The following is a 23,309-nucleotide window of genomic DNA, read 5'->3' on the forward strand; positions in this document are numbered from 1 at the left end:
AAGTTGACATAGATAATGTTCACATTTATAGTAAAATTTGGATAATTAAGCGACTAATTAATTGATTTATGGCCGTCTTATGAACTTTGTTTTGAAATCCCGACAGGTGCGTGTCTGTCTGATTTCCCACAGTGAGTGTATTGCTCCGTTATGTCAACGTCCACCGAGCGGCAGTTTTATTTCTTTGGGAAAAAGGACGACAGCGTTATAATCTGGCCCACTCAGGCCTATGTACCTGCTGTCGCCGGGGGTGAAGTGAAGTGAAGTGAACGCCACAGCGAACGTACTGATTGGCCGATCGGCCTCCATTGGCTCCATTGTTGAGGCCGCGCTTCTGTTGTCCCATACCTCAACAGCTGTAATGAGAGAGGGGAGGCAGAGGGGAGGCAGAGGGGAGGCAGAGGGGGAGGGGGGGAGAGCTTTCTTCCCTCCTGTAGGGAAGCTGTTGAGCTTAATGTTTAATAAGCCACTGGACACAGAAGGAAACCTGATCCTCTCCGGAGAGGGTGGCGTGTGTGTGTGTGAGTGTGTGTGTGTGTGTGAGTTTATCTATGTGTATTTTGTGGATCCGTATGTGTGTGTGTGTGTGTGTGTGTGTGTGTGTGTGCTTTCTCTGTGCATTTGTTGTGCGAGTATCCAAGCGTGCTGCATTATTCCCTGGTCAATGTATGAATCAGATACACTGTGATGATTGGGCTCTGTTGTAATCGACTCTTTATTCAACTGGACGGCCGGCTCGTGTTTCTCCTCAGAGCTCGGCCTCGCACAAGAAGCTGCTCTGCTTCTCACCTTGATTTTCTTTTGTGTGTGTGTGTGTGTGTGTGTGTGTGTGTGTGTTTTAAAGCTCAGTTAATCAATACTTTACTTTATTTTCTTATCAGCGCTCTTTAACATGACTAAGTTGTGTAAGCTGCAGCATTTATAACCCCTTAATTAGCCTCTTTTAGCTTGAATAGCACATGTATAAACCTCATTTACACCTGATATTTAGCTGAATCTGGGGTCCATGTTTGGATATAAAAAGAAAAATGCAAAGATCATATTGTTGCGGCCACTGAGGAACTTACTGTAGCTTGTCTTTTGAGACACGTCCAAACAGTCAAAGCGTCCATGATCAGTTTAACGTGTTTATTGTAATGAAAAACCCAAGAATCAAAAAGAGCCAACAAGCAGTCATAGCAAAAAGGAAAAAAAAAATACTCTATGTGTCTTAAAGCAGAAGTAAGTGAAATATTTGTGTTAATATAAGTCTTAAATAGTTATATCTTCCGACAGCAATCACTTACATAGAGTGTTTGGACTGAAACACGGGTCTGTCAGTCCCTCTGCTCTGCTCTGAGCCCAGGAGAAAACATTTATCGTATCCTACAGTTTTTATCCAATGAGGAGAGAGAACGGCATGCAGGGCTGTGTGTGCAGCCAAGGGACGCCGTGAATGTGGTGACGTAGGGACGAGGACTGTTATGGTGCGTTCAAGGAAACTCGTAGACTCGTGTTTTTCCGTCCTGTGAAGTTGTATCAGTTCGATCTGGTACGAGTTCACCGGTCGGAAGTTACGAGTGGCCGTTATAGTGACTTTCACAGGTAAAACAGGTCGGAAAAACACGAGTGGGTTGCCTGGAACGCTACAAAGTCGTAAGGTGTGACTTGAAGCTGTAATTTACGATTTCAAAAGCCTGCCTGGAACGCAGCATTAGCGAAAACGACCGGATCGCTTACTTCTGCTTTAATAAATAATAATAATGAAAATAACACTAACGGTGAGGTGAGGAGCTACTACACTGCAAAAACTCAAAATCTTTCCAAGAATATTTGTCTTCTTTCTTGTCAAAATGTCTAATTTCTAAGCAAAACTTATCTCTTTCCTCTTAAAATAAGACTTATCACCTAAAAAATGAACTTGTTTTTAGATCATTTCCACTTCAAAAGTTTTTTGTGCTCGTAATAAGGAAGAAAAACTTGCTCCACTATCAGATTTTTCTACTTATTTCAAGTGAAAATGCTTGAAATAAGTAAAAAGTGTCTAAAAACAAGCTACTTTTTAATGTGATGAGTCTTATTTTAAGTATAATGAGGTTTGTTTTGACTAGAAATGACATTTTGACTAGATATAAGACAAATATTTTTTGTAAGACATTTGAGGTTTTGCAGTGTAAGTTCCTTTGTAAAGTAAAAGAAATTAAAGAAAGTAAGTAAATGAAAATAACCACATACCCTCAACGTGTCAATGCAATGACTGAGCCCATAAAGGAGCAATGCAGAACATATTTCGTCTCCTAAGGTGTAAATCCTTCTGCAGATGTGCAGGTTTACAGTTTGACCTCATTCTTCTGTCTCTGTGGTCTTACTTAACACTTAGCCTATATATGTAGATCAAATCAATACACTTTGCAATTAGTGACAGCAGATGTCTACATGCTACCTCAGGTTTCTCCTAGAGCTCTGGATGTGTAAATAGACGGGGGATTGTTTACATGTTAGCCTCAATAACTCGAATGGTGACAATATTTCAGGACCGTGAGCTGCAGCAGCTTTGTTGTTCCACCGCCGCGTCTGGAAATAGACACATAAACAAAACTAAAGGAACCTGACGATTTGGAAAGAAAACACTTAAGCCAGTCGCCACCGAGTCCTTAAGTGTCCTATAAAAAAAAACACAACAACAGAATTTCTCGTGCAACGCTGAAAAACAAAACAAAAAAACAAATGAGACAAAAACAGGAATACAAAGAGTAATGTTAGTGTGTGTGACAGGAAATAACCAACAGAAAACACACTGCATCCTGTCGGGATAAAAAGTGAAAATGAACGTTCTTGTTCTTTTCCAGCATCTGCAGGCTGACTCATTGTGTTTATTGTTTTATTTCCCATTCATCACGGCCCCACTGCACCTTTTTTCTTTTCTTTTTTTACTCTATATCGCACTGAAACCTTTTATTCTTTTATTATCCCAACAGTGGAACAAGCTTCTCATTCCTGATGAAAGACGGTGGCTTCCTCCCTCCTGCTGCAGAATCAAAGTAAGAGCCACTGAATCACATCCGGCCCTCTGCGTGCCCCCGTACCAGTCTGTAGGGCCTCAGACCGCTTTAGCTTCAACTTTAACTCATTTACTCAAAGCATGCTGGTGCACTTCTGTTAATGAACCAGAGCTTAAATAAGTTATATATGTCTAAAAGAGGCGTCTGTGTGCATTGTAGGGATGCATGATAACTCTTTTTTCCACCGATTGCAGTAACCGATAACATTTTTAATAGTTTATATCCACACCTGAGGTTAAGAAAGACATGAATTTGACATTATACTGTAGCTCTGCCTCTGATTTAACACAATAATATAACCAACATCACTACTGTAATCACAACAACAGTTACAACTCTTCAAAAATCAACATTTATTATTGTTTCAAAACGGACTGAAAATGAGCAAAATCAAGGCGATGGTGGCTCATTATTTTAATTGGGCCTATAGTGATGTCATTATCGCACTCACCTGTGTATTTCAGCCGAAAGTGATCAACCAGTATCGGGCCGATAGTTATCGTGCATCCCTAATTCTAAAAGCTAATGGTTGGATAAAATGTTCTATACACCTTGCATAACTATATGTTTATATATCAGATAAATCATACAATTTAACATCAGCAGGAAATGTTTTCAAAATAAAAGTCCAGCAAAAATAATGTCATGGGTCAAGGTGTAGCACCCAGCACAATGTTCAAAGGTCCTGAAAGGCAAGTACATTTTTTAAAGGATCATTTTCTAAGTGTTTTTTTTTGTATGCAGGTGTTTTCACTCACTTTTTAAAAAATGGGTTTTAAAAAAAAGGCAGGAATTTGATTACCTGGCCTTTCAAGATGTCTGTATTGAAGAGTTTTACGTAATTAAAAAAATGAAATTCATGTCTAAAGTAGGGTGAGATGTTATCGGCTTCTTTATTGAGCCATAAAACCTACTATCAGGAAAAAATGTGGATAAAAGTCTTTTAGAAAATGCAGAAACAAAACAGTCTGGACACTAAACCTGAAGTCAGCTGCACCCTTGGTAGTGTAGTTTTGGATCATTTGTTTTATTTCAGAAGTTTGTAATGAATTATAGTGAATTAATGTTATGAGGGGACACTTGGATGTATTACACATACTGTAAATCTACAGGAACAGACGGTGCAGCGACAACAGGACCTCACATACGGTCCAGAGACTGTGAGCAGGTCGTGGATCGGATCCCACACACACGGCGCTCTGCCTCCACAGCTGTGTGCAGCCGAGCAGCTGGATGCACACTGAGGCCACACAGTTGTAAGCAGCAGCAGCAGCAGCAGCAGCAGCAGCAGCAGCAGCAGCAGCAGCAGCAGCAGCAGCAGCAGCAGCAGCAGCCAGTTAAGACTTCATATCAACCATATGGTGTTGCACTGGCAGCAATAATACAGCTTTTTACTCATCAACGGTCACAGTGAATGGCTATTCTGCCGCGGTCACGTGGCCCCTCCCTCTGTTGGCTTAAGCCTCTGGCCTGCCTCCTGTCCTGGGACCGGGGTAGAATTACAGGGCAGCTAAAGCCTCTGATGTATTATTCATCCACTCATGTCAGATATTACAGGGGAACAGGTTAATAATGTGGGGAGAGGGCAGGAATGCACTGCTGCACCCACCCACCCAGTCACCCGATGCAGGTCAGGAAGTGTCCACCACCAACAAGCTGCTGGCAGCCAAACAGATAAACAGGACGGCCAAGACGGGGACTGAAGGGCTCTGTCCTGTCACCACCGTGCATCTGTCAGGATGTCAAACACTGTCCTCTGTCTTCAGCAAATATCCCACCTGTTTCCCCGCGGCTGCTGCTGATAAAACACCATCATCATCATCACCATCACCATCATCACAACCACAACACAAGTACAAGTAGACTTCCTCTGTGATAGAGGTCAACAGGTCAGATCTGCAGACTCCACAGCTCCATGTCCTGTAGCTGTCCTGTCCATAACATTAGCTTTTAACATTGTTCTACCACATTTTGTCATGTGTATCACTACTAGTACAGGTGTATCTCAATAAGTTTTAATATAATGCAAAAGTTCGTTTATGTCAGTGATTCAATTCAAAAAGTGAAACTAAAACATTACACACAGAATGAAACATCTTTAATTATAGTGATTCATTGCTTACATTTAATATCTAAATTTTACAAAAGACCATCTATATGCACTGAATATGGGATGGGGCTATTTGACTTGAACTACTGGACTTTTGAAAGGGACTTTTCCATGATATTCTGATTTATTGGGATGCACCTGTAGATACACATCATTTATATATGGACAAAGATCCATGTTTTTAGACACCAACTACAGGATTTATTCTAGACATTGTAGAGCCTTGTTCTTTGCACCTGTTCATCTCTTTAATCTTTCACTTTTTGATAAACACACCTGTTTGTCATAGTTGAACAGGCCAACCGCGAACATCTGGAGAAATCCTGGTGCATCAGTGAGCTGGTGGTAGTTAATGAATCCTAAGGCTGTGCACAATACAGAAAGTAATGGACCAAACATTGAGCGTTAACTGAGCCTTGTATTGGGTCTTTATGGACCTATAGGGGTTTCTCTGTTTGTTTCTTATAATGAAGTCACTTTTTTTTGCATTTTAATACTTTAATTTTCTAGGAATTGGAGAGGGAGACAGGAAGTGGAAGGACTGTGACTGATTGATTATGATTAAGAAATATGTGTTTTATGAAGTTACCAAACAGTAATTGACATAAAGGAAACCTGGAGCAGGATGAGAAATACTTTCTGACTCTTAGTTTGTGTACCAGGAGTTCCAGCTCATCAGCCAGTTTTTCTACCTGTCTCTTCTCTATAATGACGCTGGACTTCCTAGGCTGCAGTTGATATTAATATTTGAGCGGTATAATGGTGCCGGGTCGTTCCCACAGAGACCTGAAATTAGCCGAGCGTCCGTTGATCCGTTCCTGTGTACTATGGACAGACATGTGGAGGAGTAGAGAGGCAGGAAAGACTGTCCTGAACAGGGTGAAGAAGGAGAGAAAAAAAAAAAGTTAAAACCTGACCCTGTCCCTGCACACAAAGCCTAGGGGTATGTGAGGGGTATGGGAGCAATAATAGCCCTGCCTAAAAATAAAAGGGGCAAAATGACAGTGGAGGATACCGTTACAAAGAGCTCCAGTGGACAAATAGGAGGGCCAGCGCTTTGAAGAGTTTCTCACAAAAGACGGACCACACACTCCCTCCTCCTCCCTCCTCCTCCTCCCCCTCTCCCCCCTCCCCCTCCCCCTCCCACCACCTCCATCCCTCTCTCCCGCTCCGCCGCCCGCCCGCTCCGATCAGGTTCCCATTATCGGCCGGGCCGCGCGGTGGAGAGGGCAGGAGGAGGTTTGAAATGCCTGTCAGAAGCCGCTCGTCTGTGTCCGGCCTCCACGGCTCATGTGAGACACACACACACTCACACACACACACACACATGCACACATGCACACACTTACACAGGTGGACAAACACGAACAAACAAACACATGCACGCAGGCCTAGTTACACTTTATAATGAGGATCGAGTGGAAATCCTCAAATTCTTGGAGGTTTTCCTCAGCAGTTAGTCAATCTATAACTTTTATAAACTGCCAGCACAATGGCTCAGAAGTCACTTACTTCACCTCTTTGGTTCAGACTGAAACAACTACAGAAAAAGTTATTTACTGTCTTGTTGAGAAAAAGAAGGAACAACGAAGCTAAGGTAAAGTAGGTGTCATCATCTACATCTTAGAGGTAAATTCATGCAAAACCGCTGATGCACGTTGCCTTCAGGGACAGTTTTTCATCAAGCAGTCTCTGTATTTCCCTCTAAAACAACTCTGTGTGGTAACGTTGTGTTATTATCTCATAGCGTGGTGAATGTGCAGGTCACAACTTGTCCACCAGAGCGTTGTGGAGTTGTTGGATTGTGTATTTGATGAGTTTGATGAGGGAAACCAAGAAATCCCATGAGCCTCCGTAGCGTAGCTCTGAGCAGCTCGCCGCTCTGCTCCGCCGTTCTAAAAACAGCTTGCACCGACAATTAAAGGTAACAAACCTACTGCTATGACTATAGGGATTATGGGAATGGGCCAATTTGCCAAAATGTTGAACTATCCCTTAAAGTTTAAGGTCTTTTTACTCATGTAATTTTGTGCCACCACACCCAAACCCTGCATTCCCCCTCAGGATTCATCTAAATACCTACAAAATGATCCATGTTTCTTTCAACGCTTTGACCTGGGATAGGTTCAGGGCTTCAGGCTTCATCAACGACTGATCAAATGGGATGTTTCATCCTGGACCAAAGCTCTTGCAGGTTAGATGTCTGTCACCTCGCTAAAAAACAAAAAAAAACAAGCTTGTGGCCCATTAAGAAGTTCTGCCGAGCTTCATTAACTTCAAGTGACCCGAGTCGGAGAGCAGCTGCAGTAATTCTCACCGCTGGGCCTCCATAGTTGTTTTAGGAGCAGGGTGGGTTGGGAATTTACAGCGTTTTAAGGCGAGTTCAGTTGTCACATCCAGGAAGGTAAACGGACCGAGCCGAAACAGTACTTTCCTGCGATTGAACACTTCACTTCACTCATTGTATTGTCTAAATGTGCTGAACCACACCCGAGTAATTCAAAAGGCTCAGAAACCTTTCATAATAAAAAGACAGAGTGACTGACAGGGTGGCTGACTAACTGCAGCGACTGGTGTGTGTGTGTGTGTGTGTGTGTGTGTGTGTGTGTGTGTGTGTGTGTCGGGGGCCCCGAGTGTTGGACCAGCTCCACATGTCCGGGCATGTCCCCGTCCCACAGTCGGCCTCTGTAATTAGGATCTGAGAGGGTTAACGTCGCTCCGACGCTCCGACATGAGGAGGATAAAGTTGCGTCCAGATGCTGATGGAGGCCGGTAGTTTTGCACGATAAGTGATGATGATGATGATGATACAAACAAACATCATCATCATCATCGTCGTCATCGTCATCGTTGACATGCAGCCGGCTTCAGGTTTCATGTGTTTTTGCTCTGTTTTGGTTTACAAAGTGCAGATGTTCCTAATGATCCCTTTAAAGTGGCTGTTTACGGTGACCAAGGCCTGTTCAGGTTCCCGTGTCCGATCACCATCCTTCCTTATGTGTTATGTGTTGCGTTCGAGGGCAGCCGTGTGAGGGTTTAAGCATCTTTAATACTGGACTGACATGAACTCACAAGTCAGAAAATTGCCGTAACTTAATACGGGAAAAGGAATCCTTCCTCAGAGGCAAAATGAATGATATTGACATTATTTTGGCAGATTTTGAGAGATTAAATTTCGTTTTCCACCTAGAAAAGATGATAATGTCTAAGTTCGGGTCTTGTGCCAAACACACATGTCCTGTCTGTCTGGAGAATATGATTCATTGGTTGTCGGCTCTGTATCATCATCACACCTGTGGTTTTATTTCTTCCCTCCTACCTGTTTTCACTTTTTCCACTGAGCTCCAGTCTGACGAACATGATTCGATTGATGAATTTTGAGGGGTTTTTTTGTGATAACATTAGCTAAACATGCACACATCTCCAGTGGAACCATGTTGTTAAAAACCACTGTGATGTGATGATGTTTTAAAGGGATAGTTCAACATTTTGGCAAATTGGCCCATTGCCATAATCGCTATACTAGTCATAGCAGTAGGTTTGGTACCTTTATTTGTAAGGTAGAGTAAAGACAGAGTTGTTTTAGAGGTAAATTCAGAGACTGCTTGCTGAAAAACTGTCCCTGAAGCATCAGCGGTTTTGCATGAATTTCCCTCTAAAACAACTCTGTCTGGTAACGTTGTGTTATTATCTCATAGCGTGGTGAATGTGCAGGTCACAACTTGTCCCCCAGAGCGTTGTGGAGTTGTTGGATTGTGTATTTGATGAGTTTGATGAGGGAAACCATGAAATTCCATTAGCCTCCATACAGCGTAGCTCTGAGCAGCTCACGGCTCTGCTCCGCCGTTCTAAAAATAGCTTGCACCGACAATTAAAGGTAACTAACCTACTGCTATGACTATAGGGATTATGGCAATGGGCCAATTTGCCAAAATGTTGAACTATCCCTTTGAGATGATGAGACTGGTTCTCGTTTCCCGTTGTTTCCACTTGATTACGGTAAAGTCGAGGCTCCTGAGGGGAGTATCAGGCTCGTTAGCTGCTAAATGCTCCGCTGTGTTCTCCAACAGCTGGCTGCTGGGGCTGAAACGGCACTGGGAGCACTGGGAGTGAACCAGAACAGTTTAAAAGCTGTGGATCAGGCAGCTGAACACTGAGCTGAGACTCACTTTTTCGTTCTGTACGGACAAATACAACTTGTCATTTGATATATATACAGTATACGTATATCAAAACAGTATGGATATGAATACAATGCATCATTTTCTTGTTGTCTCCTGAAAGACAAGGGAGTATTGTCTCCAGGAATCCAACCAGATGATGATCTGCTCTTGAGCAAAACTGTAAATCCCCACCGGTGTCAGGATAATCCTCCCTCGTGGTTCTATCTACAGAGATAACTGAGATGCTGAAACCTTCAAAGTTCAGTCACAGCTTTAAAAAATGACCTCTAAAATGAGGTGTGATCGCTGTCATGCATATTTGTTCACACGTTCATCTATTAGAAAGTGCGATGGCTCATTGTCTCCTCCCCCGACTCTCTTATCTCCCGTTCCTCCCCGCTCTAAGTCGTAATCCTCAGGTGAACCAGAATCTTTTCTTTGGAGTGGCCGCTCCTGCACCACGCCCTCGCTGAGTCACCTCTTGTTCTTGTTCCCTCGACATCTCTGGAGGATTTATTTGGTGGTGGCCGGGTGACATCATGCAGGGTGTTGAACAGAGCAGCTCCCCGGTCACGGCCTCGTGGCAGGTGCTTATCGGGACCCAGCAGCCGGACCGGACCGGACCACGCCTTCGCCTCGGAACCGGCCCCGGTTGAAGATGGAGGGTTGCGTGGCCCCACTCCCATTTTCAACACGGCATTGTTGTTGTGGCTGGCAGGGCGCTCCAACAGATTGAGATCTTGCAAGGGGGGAAGGGGGGGGGGAGAAAGTGTCATTTCCTTAAAGCCGAACCTTCAGAAACAGCCGTCACTCAGTGCAGCACAAAATGAACCTGCGAATTAACAATGCTGCTGCTCCCTCTTGAGATCTCGGCCAGCGATAAACACATATACACACACCCATGAACACATGTTGTCACACCAGGCTTTTGGCCTTTTGACCCTCAGCTCCCACAAATCCTGACGGTTCAGCCTTTTGTTGTGTTGTGTTAGGTTTAAGAGAAAGAGTGGGAGCGTTAACGTCCAACATGTAGCTATAGATGTAAGTTCAGGATGCTGATGAACACTGGGTGAAAAAACACATGAAACAAAAGACAGTAACGAAACTTGTAATAAAACCAGGGGAGGGGAAATTATGGAGGAAAAGAAGCAGAAATTACAAACATGGCGGTGTATTCCTTCCCCAACTTCCTGTAAAAAAAACATCATAGTTCAACATTTTGGCAAATTGTCATAATCCCTATAGTCATAGCAGTAGGTTCTTTACCTTTAATTGTCGTTGCAAGCTATTTTTAGAACGGCGGAGCAGAGCCGTGAGCTGCTCAGAGCTACGCTACGGAGGCTCATGGGATTTCTTGGTTTCCCTCATCAAACTCATCAAATACACAATCCAACAACTCCACAACGCTCTGGTGGACAAGTTGTGACCTGCACATTCACCACGCTATGAGATAATAAAAACTGTCTCTGAAGGCAACGAGCATCAGCAGTTTTGCATGAATTTCCCTCTAAAACAACTCTGTGTGGTAACGTTGTGTTATTATCTCATAGTGTGGTGAATGTGCAGGTCACAACTTGTCCACCAGAGCGTTGTGGAGTTGTTGGATTGTGTATTTGATGAGTTTGATGAGGGAAACCAAGAAATCCCATGAGCCTCCGTAGCGTAGCTCTGAGCAGCTCACGGCTCTGCTCCGCCGTTCTAAAAATAGCTTGCACCGACAATTAAAGGATAACAAACCTACTGCTGTGACTATAGGGATCATGGCAATGGGCCAATTTGCCAAAATGTTGAACTATCCATTTAAAAACCTCTAATTTTGCATCTAGATCCAGAAAAATCCATCAACAGTCTCAGGTCTCAGCCCGTCGTCCATATCACAACCTTAATGGGGACTCTGGAGTCACAATAGGTTGGTATGGACCTTTCTGTTGGGGGGTGGATAGGGTGAGGTAGGTGGGGTAGGTGGGGTGGGGCAGGGGGGCATATTAACAGGCCTCTGTGGCTAATGGATGTAGTGGGGATCTAATTTAAAGGAGGGAGGGTATCAAATCCACGTGCACACAAAGACATTAAAGGAAGTCCTCGGGGGAGGAGGCAGCAGAGTTTTGATCCCCGTCGTCTCTCGTGGGAGAGACGGCGAGCCGGTCATTATGTCGGATAAAAACCGGGACACACACACACACACACACACATACACAAAAAGAAAAGGAAAAATACAGTATTCAGAGCCTCTGAGGTCTCCTCCTGTAATCTATTGAACGATGCTCAGTGTTTGGAGTCTAGATCGTCATCAAGTATCAGGTCTCAGACAGGAAGTGAAGTGTGTGTGTGTTGTTTTTGATGTGGGCTTGAGTGGATCTTGGTCCTCAAAGAGACGAGAGCTTAAGAGAAGTCTGTAAAGAAAACAAAGGAGACACTTTGAGCTTGTTTTCAGAGCTCTTAGTTCACACTGCTGCAACACAAACAATCTGATCCTACAATCTGAACCAACTCAGTATGGAAGATTTACAGCTTGTTTGACACAATGGGTAGTTTACCAAGTGTGTTTTGACTTTTTATTGTCTTTCCCAGGATTTCTGGATGGCATTTGTTTCCAGCAAAGTGTGTAAAGCCTCGTTTGTTCACACTGCCACTCCAAAATTAGATCCAGATTGTCTCTAGTTAGATTTTTATTTGAAAGTCTGAACAGCCAGAAACCACAAAAGATCCGTTTTATTTTGATTCAAACTACCTGGCGGAGTTTGGTTTCAAATGTGATCCTGATCGGGATTTTGTTTCAATGTCAATGTTGCTCAAATAAAAATCATCTGGAATGTCTATTCTTGCATTCGGAAATATTGATCGCCACATTGCATTGTTCAATGTCCCTAAACCACGCGATCCCACCAGGCATCGGTATCATCCACCTGCTGTTGCCCTGTTTGCTGGTCGCCTCCTTGCAGTTAGCAGACTGTCTTCGCTGTAGCTTCAGACAGTGGCGTCCCTAGGCTAAAACATTCCGGATGTTTTTTAATTAGCCCCGAATATTAATTTTCAAAAAAAAAAAAAAAAATGTATTTATTTATTTATTTATTTTTAAGATCACATCCTCAAACTACGGTTATCTTATGTTGATGCTTCGATAAAACAGTGTTTTTGGACAGGTTTGAGTAACAATTAATTATATTTTTAAAAAGCCACTACTTTGGCTTTGGCACACAAGTGGTTAACACCTCCAGGTCGCACTTGACGTCATTCACCCAAAACAGCGGCGCATTTAACTTGACAACAAATACCTGACAGCAGGCAGGTTTGACAACAGCAAGCTGCAGCTGTCTTTTGGTAGCTAGTAGCAGCTAAAGTGTATCAAGATGCCACAAAAAAGATTTCCATGTTTTCCCCCAAAGGTGGTCAGCAATCAAAAAGGTAATGGGAATAGAAATTATGTAAAAATGTATAATTTCGAAAAGAGTGTTGCAGCTGGAACTACAAGAGGGTAGTAGCTAACGTTAGCTAGCTAGCAGCTAGTTGATATTGCTCTGGTTGATATTACATGAGAAAAAAAGCAATCTGTAATTATTGGCATCTGTAAATGCAATTGTAGGGTGTGAGAATTGTGTACCTAGAAATAACTAAGTTTGGGCTTCTTCTAGAGGGGAAAGTTGCTGAAGTTAATGTGCTATAACATCGAACCATCTTGTTTATTTTCTTTTTCATGCATGATAGCAGCTAGTTAGCAGACAGGGATCCCGCACAGCCTGCCTCTTTTACTGTAGCTGCTAATGTGTTAAATGGAAACACAATGTGTTGTTACGTAGCTAGCTAATGTCAGTACATAGAACTAAATTCAAAATGGGTCATTCATTTGATGATCTGTGGATTGCATCGTTTTCACCTTTTTCACCAATGATGGAGAATGTCTCTATGCCTAAAAATTTATTGCATGTGTCACTCTTCCGGGCTAAGCCCCGGATGTGTCAAAATCCTAGAGACGCCCCTGGCTTCAGATAACGTCTTGGGACAGAAACAAGCACATTTCACTGTTGTCCCTCTAGTTCAACGTGAGTAAGATATGCAGATCAGCTCTGGTCACTTGCAGTATGTAGTCAGTGAGATCGAATTCGGATAAGGAATCGGATTTGGGCTGTAGATCTGAACGAATAAGGCCTAACCGTCTTAAACAACCAGAGCTGATTGCAATAAAATGTGTGTGTCCACCTCCTCAGTGGAGTGTATAGTCACAGCAGGTCAGGACAAGTTCAGACGAGACCTCTGGATATTGTTTCTGGTGAGACTTGACTTCCAAACTTTCCAAACTTTGAGCACCAAATTTGAAATTTGACTCGATGAATGCAACCAGACCTGTCCTGGTACTACACAGGTACCTGCTGTGAAAGACAAGTCCTGTGCAAAAACAAACAAGAAAACACTTACCAGCAGCTAAGATAATAACTGCCACTAACTGGCACTTGATAGTAATGAAGCTTTTAAAACAGGCTTCACCGAAATAGCCTGAGCACATTTGACTCAGTCCTCGGCCTTGGCAGGTCTGAGCAACGTTTTTATAGTTTTCCGTTCAGTAGAATTGGATTCAGCCACAATAAAAACATCATTTTGATCCGGTAAACCACTGCTGGCAATAATCAGAAATGAGCTGTGGATAAAATATGTTGTGATTTGTGCGAATCGACCCCTTTAATAATAGCATCAAATGACAGAGTTTAAGTGGCGTCGTAAACAGACTGTAAAGAGTGTGGGCTGTCATCCATCATCAGCTGCTGCTTGGCTTCATCACGAGTCCTTCTCACACCTGCACTGCAGCTAATTTGACAAGACTGTAAATCAGAGACAAGACAACCCACAGGCCTCCACATGCATTGTTTTTATTCCAGAGAAGCCCTTCGTCCCAGCGACAGTGAACACAACATCCGACACATCGAACATCCAACTCAAAACCTGCAGTTAAGTGTCTTTGCTTCATTTAAAAGTTGCTTTGATTGACAGAATATGTATCTACATTGTTAGATGGAGCTGCATGTGAGCATAGAGATTAAACAGAAAGGCCCGGGGGGAACTAGAAAAGGTTATTTTCCATAAGTATTTCACCATTTATGGGATAACATGATTAAATTTGCCCTTTAAATACTTTATTCAAGTGGTTTCATTTGCTTTAGTCATGACTGACAGTCTGTGGCTTTCATTAACTTTTTTTTTTTGCGTTTGTGTGGGTGTTTAAGGCTCGAAGCCCCTCCTCTTGTTACGCAATACCCTGTGGTTACCATAGTAGCAGTTAAAGGAATAGTTCACCAAAAAATGAAACTCAGTCATTATTGACTCACCCTCATGCTGATGAATACTCCGGAGTAGTTTTTTATTCCTCAAAGTGCATCTGGAGACCCGGGAGGCCGGTTCCTAGTCCAACAAAAACTTTATATGAGAGTAATAGGGCCTGACACAAAAACGTCCATAAAACTACACAACAACCATTTAATATTCCTCCACACTGCTCGTCCACTGCAATCCAAGTGTCCTGAAGGGAGATAGTCCAGAGTTTACTCGACACAACGTCATTTAGGCAAGTCCGGTCACGTCCGCGTGCATCGCGTGAACGTGAGAGCGCGCCTCAGGGAAATTCAATTCAGGACTGTTAAGGCTGTAAAAATGTCCTAAATGATGTTGTTTCCAGTAAACTCCGAACTATCTCCCTTCAGGACACTTGGATTGCAGTGGACAAGCAGTTTGGAGGAATATTAAATGTTTTTTTTTTGTGTAGTTTAATGGACCTGTTTGTGTTGGGCCCTATACTCTCATATAAAATCTTGAACCTCCCTCCCGGGTCTCCAGATGCACTTTGAGGAATAAAAAACTAGTATTCATCAGCATGAGGGTGAGTCAACAATGACTGAATTTCATTTTTTTGGTGAACTGTTCCTTTAAAGCATTGGTTGTTGTGTTTACAGAAACAAACAACATGGTTTTAACTTCATTGCTAACGCTCATGGGTGTATAAAAACAGCAAACAGTTGGTATTGATCCGTTCACCTCCTGTCATATCTTCTATGACCACTAGATGTCGCCTAGCAACAGAACCTATAACTATGAGCTTGTGTTTACCTACAGCACAAGACAGTTTTGATTTATCCTCCCTCTCCCCCTACTCTTTCTCTGTCTATCTATCTATCTATCTATCTATCTATCTATCTATCTATCTATCTATCTATCTATCTATCTATCTATCTATCTATCTATCTATCTATCTATCTATCTATCTATCCTTCCTTTCCTTTATTGGTGGTGATGACGTAGCGGGATCTCTGCATGGTTTTATTTTCCTGATAACTTTTCCTATTTTGAAACTTTGATTACCAGTTTTAGTGTGTTGCCATTGACGTTGTGCAGATCGATCACCAATAGCGCATGCGTTTTTGTTTAATTTGCCTCCCATTGGTTCACGTTATCATCCTCCACAATTAACTCATGTTCATGCACATCTGGTGCCAAAGAACCTACTTAAAGTTATTCATTAAGTGTTTTTCATATATAAAAAGCTCCATCCTGCACCTTGCAAATGTTTCCAATATTCACTTTTCCCACCCCTGATGGCAGCTGCTGTTCACTACATTTGTGCACATCTGGTGCAGCTGATATAGTTTTTAATATATGTTATTAACCCCAAATGTCCCGAAGTACCTACTTAGATGGTTAAATAAAGTTATTTATTGCGTTTTCATATATAAAAAGCTGCATTCTGCAGCTTGCAAACGTTTCCAATATTCACTTTTTCCACCAACATCTACCGGTATGTATGATACTGTTACTGTACTGTATGATCATTTGCATAGTGTTTGCACTGTGTGTGGCATTTGTGTGGGAGTGTTTCTCAGCATGTGATTGCATGTATGTTGTGTGCATTGGTATTCAGCAGTGATTTGTGGTTCAGTCAGTGCATTTCTTCTGACTTTATGGTTTAATTGCTCCTCTGCCCTGCCCCTACTGCCCCTACTGCCCCTACTGCTGCTGCTGCTGCTGCTGCTGCTGTTGACAGCGACGGGCCCGGCCCTTCCCTCGGCACGTCGCAGTAGGATATTTTCACAGGAGGTGGGCACCTGCCTCGGCTTCCTCGCTGATTGTTTCCAGGGCCGGGGGGCCTCTATAGTCCTGACATTTTTTGCACTGAGGTAACGTTTCCTTGCATTATGGTCGCAGAATAGCTCCCCTTGTCCCATTGTGCTGCACGTTAAAACTCCTTATGGATTCGTGAACAGTGATGGGGGGAAAGTGGAAGCAGGAGACCGGGATGGGGAGGAGGAGGGGGGGGGGGGATTCCGGGGAATTCCAGCGGCATTCCTATCAGATTGCCTTCCCCACTCTTTTTCTTTTTCCTCCTTCAGGATAATCAGGGCAGCTTATACGGTGTCAAGGCCGTGTCAGAGCTCAGAGCCTCCGACAGGAATCTGAATATCACGCAGCGTCTAATTGGGCAGAGATTGGAGAGATGTTTGACCCGACAAAAAAAGAGATAAATGATCCTAGTTGAGTTAGTGGTTAGGGAACAGAAGTGGAAATATGTGGGTGGTAAGAGTGCAGCGCAGCTATTTGTTTTCCACTTTAAGTATTTTGAGCTGTGAGAGGAGCCGCCGCATTGAGTTTCAGAGTGATTAGTCCTCCAGCCTCTTCACTGGAGAAAGACGTTATCATCCAGAGAAGAAAAGAAAAGAAAAATAAACACAATCACAGCTTGAAAAAGGCTCCTTGTCTGTGTTGACAGTAAACACACAACAGAAGAGAGTGTGAGGTCCAGAAGACGATGTGTTTCACCTTGGTGACGCTTGGTTTGACTCCAAAGACCTTCGAAGCTTCGCCCGCCTTCATCCACCTACCTGTCGCTCGCTGCTCTGCTCTGTGATCGTTGAACCGTCCGAACACATCCATCCATCCATCCATCCATCCATCCATCCATCCATCCATCCCTGGCAGCGCTGGACGAAGCCCTGGAAAGAAACTCTTACTGAAGCACTGAGGCGTGTTCACATCACAACCATTAACACCTGGTTCTGCAAGGAGGCACCTTTATCTGGCCAAAGGTATTCACGATGGAGAGTGACTGGTCTGGCTCTAAAGGTCACCAGAGGTCAGACACTGGAGTCTCTGCCTCCATATTAGACTTTATTAGGGGTGTTCCAGTAAGCAATACAACTCCCACCCGCTGCCTGATTGTTCCCACGTCCTTTATTTATAATAGGGAAAAGCTATATAAAGACATAATGATTAAATAAAAAAGAAAAGAGGCAGGAAAAGTGTCTCGATGTTTTTTTTTTTTTTTTAATAAGACAAGAGCCGGATCAAGTCCAAGTCCAGACAGAGGGGAGCGTCAAGTGTTTGGAGAAGTGGCCTCTGTTTGGAGCGACTCCAGAGCTTCAGGCCTTTTTAGTTTCCCTCCAACTCCTACGATGTTTATCACCGAGGTCTGACTCCATGTTTGCCGTGTCGTCAGCTTCAGTGTGAGTTTGCTACGTCTCAAACACACAAACTTTTCTAAAAACGTTCTCCTGCATCTGCATCGATAGGCAGGTAGGTGTTTGTTGCATTGGTTTTGCGAGCACACGGGAACATTTTCCCACTGCTGCCTCCGTGGAGCCGCCGTTCTGTTGTCACGGAGCCGCAGCCGCGCTGGTCATTGTATTTGTGTCCTGTGTATCACTTCCTGTGTCAGATTGTGGATTGTTAGGGAAACAATGGTGGTGTTTCGCCTTGAAAGGACACCTCAATCATTTACCACCACTACGAGGCCCCTAAACGCAGACGGACCATACAGCGCTGCATGCAGCGGGCCGAGGGACAATACGTTACGAGGCCACGTCATGAATCATAATTTAGATATGAGCATGCTCTGATTTTTGGTACTCTTTCGTAACTTCTGAACACAATGAGGCGAAGTGCAGCTTGTACTTTTGCAGTGTTCACCAGGGGCGCCAAGTTTCCAGGCCCCGCCCCCTTTTCTGTTGATTAATAACAAAACAGATCCTCACAGAGATAATGCAGCCAGCAATTTATTTATTCTCCCAGTGAAAGGAGGAGATTTCCATCTTCTCCCGGTGTTACAAAAGAGCCCGTCTGATTTCCTGTGAGTTTGTGTGTGTGTGTGTGTGTGTGTGTGTGTGTGGGGTATCACCTACTGTACTTCACCAGAAATATCTGCGTGAGGCAGCCAAAGCAAACATGCCCACCTCCACAAATATGCAGTCATGCACACACTTGTCGCTGCTGCTGCTGGTCGTGCTTGTGGTGATGGTGGTGAGAGTGAAGGAGCCTCTCCCGCATCCCGGCTCACTCCCCACCACCCACCTCCCACTCCCCACGCCCCACCGAGGATGTTGTGCAAAGACAAAAAGAAAGAAAGGGAATCAAAGCAGAATTCAGACCAATGACTGTGTGTGTGTGTGTGTGTGTGTGTGTGTCAGAAACACTAACATGTTTGGACTAAGTGACATTCTTCAGGACAGGAAGCTTTTTTATTAAGCTTCGACATGTTGTTGCTTCTGCTGCAGCGACGACGACACAATGTGAAGTCACAGCTCAGTGTTTCTACTGTAACACTGAGCTCAGTGCAGCAGAGTTTAATATAATTTTTTGTTTTTTGGTGGGGGGAACAAATGTTTTTATTTTGAGCAAGAACACAAGTTTACAAGCAAAAACAATAGAGACAATACAAGAATTGACTCTAACTAAATAATCATAACCCTTCACCTACATAAGGTGCAAACAAAACCAAAAGGACAATGAGTATTAGGGCCAGCCCCCCCCCCCCAAAAAAAATCCGGCACAATAAAAAAAAAAAGGCAGGCAAAGAAAAAAAAAAAAGTCACACAAAAAAGAGAAAAAAAAAAGAACTTCAATATCCCACACAGCAGCACAAAAATTGAATTTACATTTACACTAAGAACATACACATTAAACACAGTAAATGCAAGAAAAAACACAAAACTAAAAACCATCAATGACTAACAACAAGGTACAAGAAAGTGTAATATACAGTGCTATTTTTGCTAGGAAAGCTAAAAGCTAGCTATTATGCTAACTTAATATTTACAGAACAATAACACAAACATTCACAACTGGAAAACCAGTTTGATATCTTTGTACAATGCAGACTGAATATGACGATACACATTAATAATATCACATGACCGGAAATACTGCAATATTTTTTATTTTATTGTGTCCAGTCACAGACGTCTCTGATCCCGGTTGTAATAAACAATATTTACAGTCATTTTTATCATATTTCAATCAATATCAATCAATCATGGATGGAAATAGGCTATATCTGAACAGATTCTAACATGAGCATAATTAGATTTAAACAGGAGACAGTATGTAGGCCCTATGTTTGTCTGAGCCCCTCCCCCTCGTCACCTGTGAGCTGCTGCTGCTGCTGTTGTGTCTTTATCTGTGCATCACAATGTGTTCATAATGGCAGCCAGTGGATAACACAGAGAAAGTGGTGTTTTCTTTTTCTTCCTCTTCTTCTGGGCCATCAGATGAGCCACACAATAGGCCACAAGCAGACGCCTCCGATACGACGGAGATGGCTGTGATAGATTTAATGGACTTAGGGAAGAATAGACAGAATAGACAGAATCACTTTTTTCAGTGCTTACATTTTTATTTTTGTGTCTCAGATCACTGATATGTCATCTTTTAATCTGTCATTTCATTTTCCAAAAATGATTCCATCTCCTCCACCTGACTCCTCCATCTTATTAAGTCCTATTGACTTGATCTCCTAGAATCCAAAACTGCCTCAAACAAGTCATTTGAATGTGTTTTTGCAGATCTAAACATCTTCTAAATCTTAATGCGATAACATTTTTGCTAACTTCCTGGATTGATATGCACTTAGGTGTTATAATGCACCTTTTAGCAGAACAAACTGCTTTTCCAAGTCTTGTGCCATTAGATATTTAAACTTAGACAGCAGCCATTTCAACCACCTTTCTGAATGAGTTAATTTTAGTTTTATTTTTTAATTTACGCTATCATGTTTTCTTGACGACTGCTCCCTTAAAGGGACAACGAGGAGTTTTGGAAAAGCAAAGTGTTTCCACACTACATTTATGAGCCTCCGCGCACCGTGAAATTCTTTGACCGGCGCAAGACAGACTCATGTTTTCATTCATCAAGAATTAAAGTCAGAGGTTGGAAGACGATCACATACCGTCGTAGTTCCCACCATAAACGGTGATTTGGCGGCGTTATTCTCATGACTCGCCACAAAACCGAAAGTAAAGAAATCCTGGTCGGCTCGCCCAGCATTTCCACCACCACTGATAATAACAAAATAACGATAGAGACAAAACTATATATTTATCGAAAATGGGCCCATTAACAAGTGGCAACGTAGATTCATCCACGTTAACGTGAGACTTTTTTATAACCAAATACAAACTCCTCGTTGTCCCTTTAAATTAACTACTTCCTTATTTAACCATTTATACATTATGATCATGTATGCTGTGTCTGTTCTGGGGCTTGACTTTTAACTAATTAATGAATGTATTGAGTGAATGAATAATGTATGTAATAATGGTAGCTGCAAAACTGAGTTGCCCTCTCTGTATTCTATTCTATTTTCTTCTACTGGATCAAAGTTTCTAAGAACAAAGAAACTCTGATGTGGATGAAGAACTGTGAAGCATTTTAAACCTGACACCTCCAGACCTCGACCTGTGTGTTTACTGTTGTGTCTTGTCTGAGAGACACTCAACAGGTCACGAGGACCAGAGTCCTGACCTGTCCACCCCCCGGTTTGACCTTTTGACCCGTCACGACACCAATACCTGACTTGTAAAAGGCCCCAGAGGTGTGTGCGTGTCTTTGTGTGTGTGTGTGTGTGTGTGTGTGTGTGTGTGTGTGTGTGTGTGTGTGTGTGTGTGTGTGTCTGTCTGGTGTCTTACCGTGCAGACTTGTCATTATGAAGCTGCAGGATCAGACAGTTGTTCACAACATAAACATTTGATCCAGGTACGTATGTGAGCTCTGTGATCTGACACAGGTGAGCAGGATGCAGGATGCAGCCTCATCCATACCTTTCTTTAAAGGGATAGTTCATCCAAAATTGAAATTTCACTCATTATCTACTACACATCCTCATGTGGACTAAGGGCTGGGAGAAGTTTCAGAGTCCTCCGTGGCTTCTCTGAGTTACAGGGGGTCTCGGCGTAGCAGTGCATGTCCATATAACGGTTGCAAATGGATACCAACTGTCTTCGACACACTAAAAAACATCCAAATACCTCCATGCTGCTCGTGTGTAATGTCCGTCTTGTATTGAAGCCCCGAAATGTGAAATTGTCCCGAAAAAAATTAAATAAGTCTATATTTCAAGCTTGTTTGTAGCGGAAGCTTCTCGAAGCTCCTCTTCCCGGTTCGTCAAATTTGGACGAACCAGGGTCCGTCCTCTTCCCAGTTCGTCCAAATTTGACGAACCGGGAAGAGGAACTTCCGCTACAAACAAGCTTGAAATATAGACAAATTAAATTTTTTTCGGGACAATTTCGCATTTTGGGGCTTCAATACAAGACGGACATTACATACGAGCAGCATGGAGGTATTTGGATGTTTTTTGGTGTGTCTTCTTGTTATGAAGACAGTTGGTATCCATTTGCAACCGTTATATGGACATGCACTGCTACGCAGAGACCCCCTGTAACTCAGAGAAGCCACGGAGGACTCTCCCAGCCCAAATTTCAATTTTGGGTGAACTATCCCTTTAAAAAAAGAAAAGAAAGAAAAAAAAGCCCTTCTTCCTTCAGACTTCACAGAACCCCCCCCCTGAGCCTGAGCCTGTGCAGGTATTAATTTGCAGTGATTACCTGGAGCTTCACAGGAGCTGCAGCAGTCTCAGACAGCGGCCTAATGACACTGTCTGTCTGTCTGTGAGTGTGAGTGTGTGTGAGGGTTAGGAGGGGTTTGGGGGGGGGGGTTTCCTACAGTTTTGTTCCTTCCTTTTATGGCTGAGGCCTCCCCACCCTGCGCAGCCTTAATGAGATGTTTACATGGAGCTGGGTGTGGGAACCGGGGCCCATATGCTGCCGTGTAAGATGACAGGGACCTGCTTTGTGTTTTTGGCCTTGTTAAGAGGTTTTTAGAGCTGAAATCAGAGCCTGGGGCGTCCGACACCGGCCTGCAGCAAAGAGAAACAGAGAGAGAGAGAGAGAGAGAGAGAGAGAGACAGACACTGTGCAGCCGATCACAGAGGCAGAGTCAGAGTTTATTTGCCATTTGTGGAAGGAGACCGCATTGGAAAAGGATTTACAAGAGCTCAAGCAGGAACACTTAGGACAATAAGACAACAGATAGACAACATTGTTAAAGGGACAACGAGGAGGTTCTCCATCGGCAGAACGAAAAATTTCGCGACAATAAAAAAGTCTCACATTAATGTGGATGAATCTACGTTACCCACACTTGTTAATGGCTTCATTTTCGATAAATATATGGTTTTGTCTCTATTGTTATTTTGTTATTATCAGTGGTCGGCTCGACCAGCGTTTCTTTACTTTCGGTTTCATGGCGAGTCATGAGAATAACTCCGCCGAATCACCGTTTATGGTGGGAACTACGACGGTATGTGATCGTCTTCCAACCTCTGACTTTAATTCTTGATGAATGAAAACATGAGTCTGTCTTGCGCCAGTCAAAGAATTTCACGGTGCGCGGAGGCTCATAATAAATGTTGTGTAAAAACACTTCACTTTTCCAAAACTCCTCGTTGTCCCTTTAATAAAACAAATACAATACAATACAAGATGGAATAAATAGAAACAGTGAGATAAAAAAAAGGACAATTTGCCCTGATGGATAGGCTGACGGTCACCGAGAAAAAGTACAGTACATGCATGCAAAAAATGCATACTATGTAAAGTGCAAAGTACACACAGCAGCACTAGGAAAAATACTGTTTGCATGTCTAGAGGAAGAACATTTTATTGCACGATATCTGCCCGACGGAAG

General features: G+C 43.0%; 1 long non-coding RNA gene across 1 annotated transcript in view; it reads left to right on the forward strand.

The window, feature by feature from the left end:
* Positions 1-12,731: 12,731 nt before the first annotated feature.
* The window catches only part of LOC146963246 (uncharacterized), a 268,846-nt gene continuing 258,268 nt past the window's right edge, over positions 12,732-23,309 (forward strand). The window contains exon 1 of the long non-coding RNA XR_015034783.1: positions 12,732-12,747. This is a non-coding gene — a long non-coding RNA (uncharacterized LOC146963246). The remainder of the gene's footprint in view (positions 12,748-23,309) is intronic.

The sequence above is a fragment of the Trachurus japonicus genome, chromosome 22 (assembly GCF_045865225.1).
Source record: "Trachurus japonicus isolate A0001 chromosome 22, Traja_1.0".
In the NCBI taxonomy this organism is placed as follows: Eukaryota; Metazoa; Chordata; class Actinopteri; order Carangiformes; family Carangidae; genus Trachurus; species Trachurus japonicus.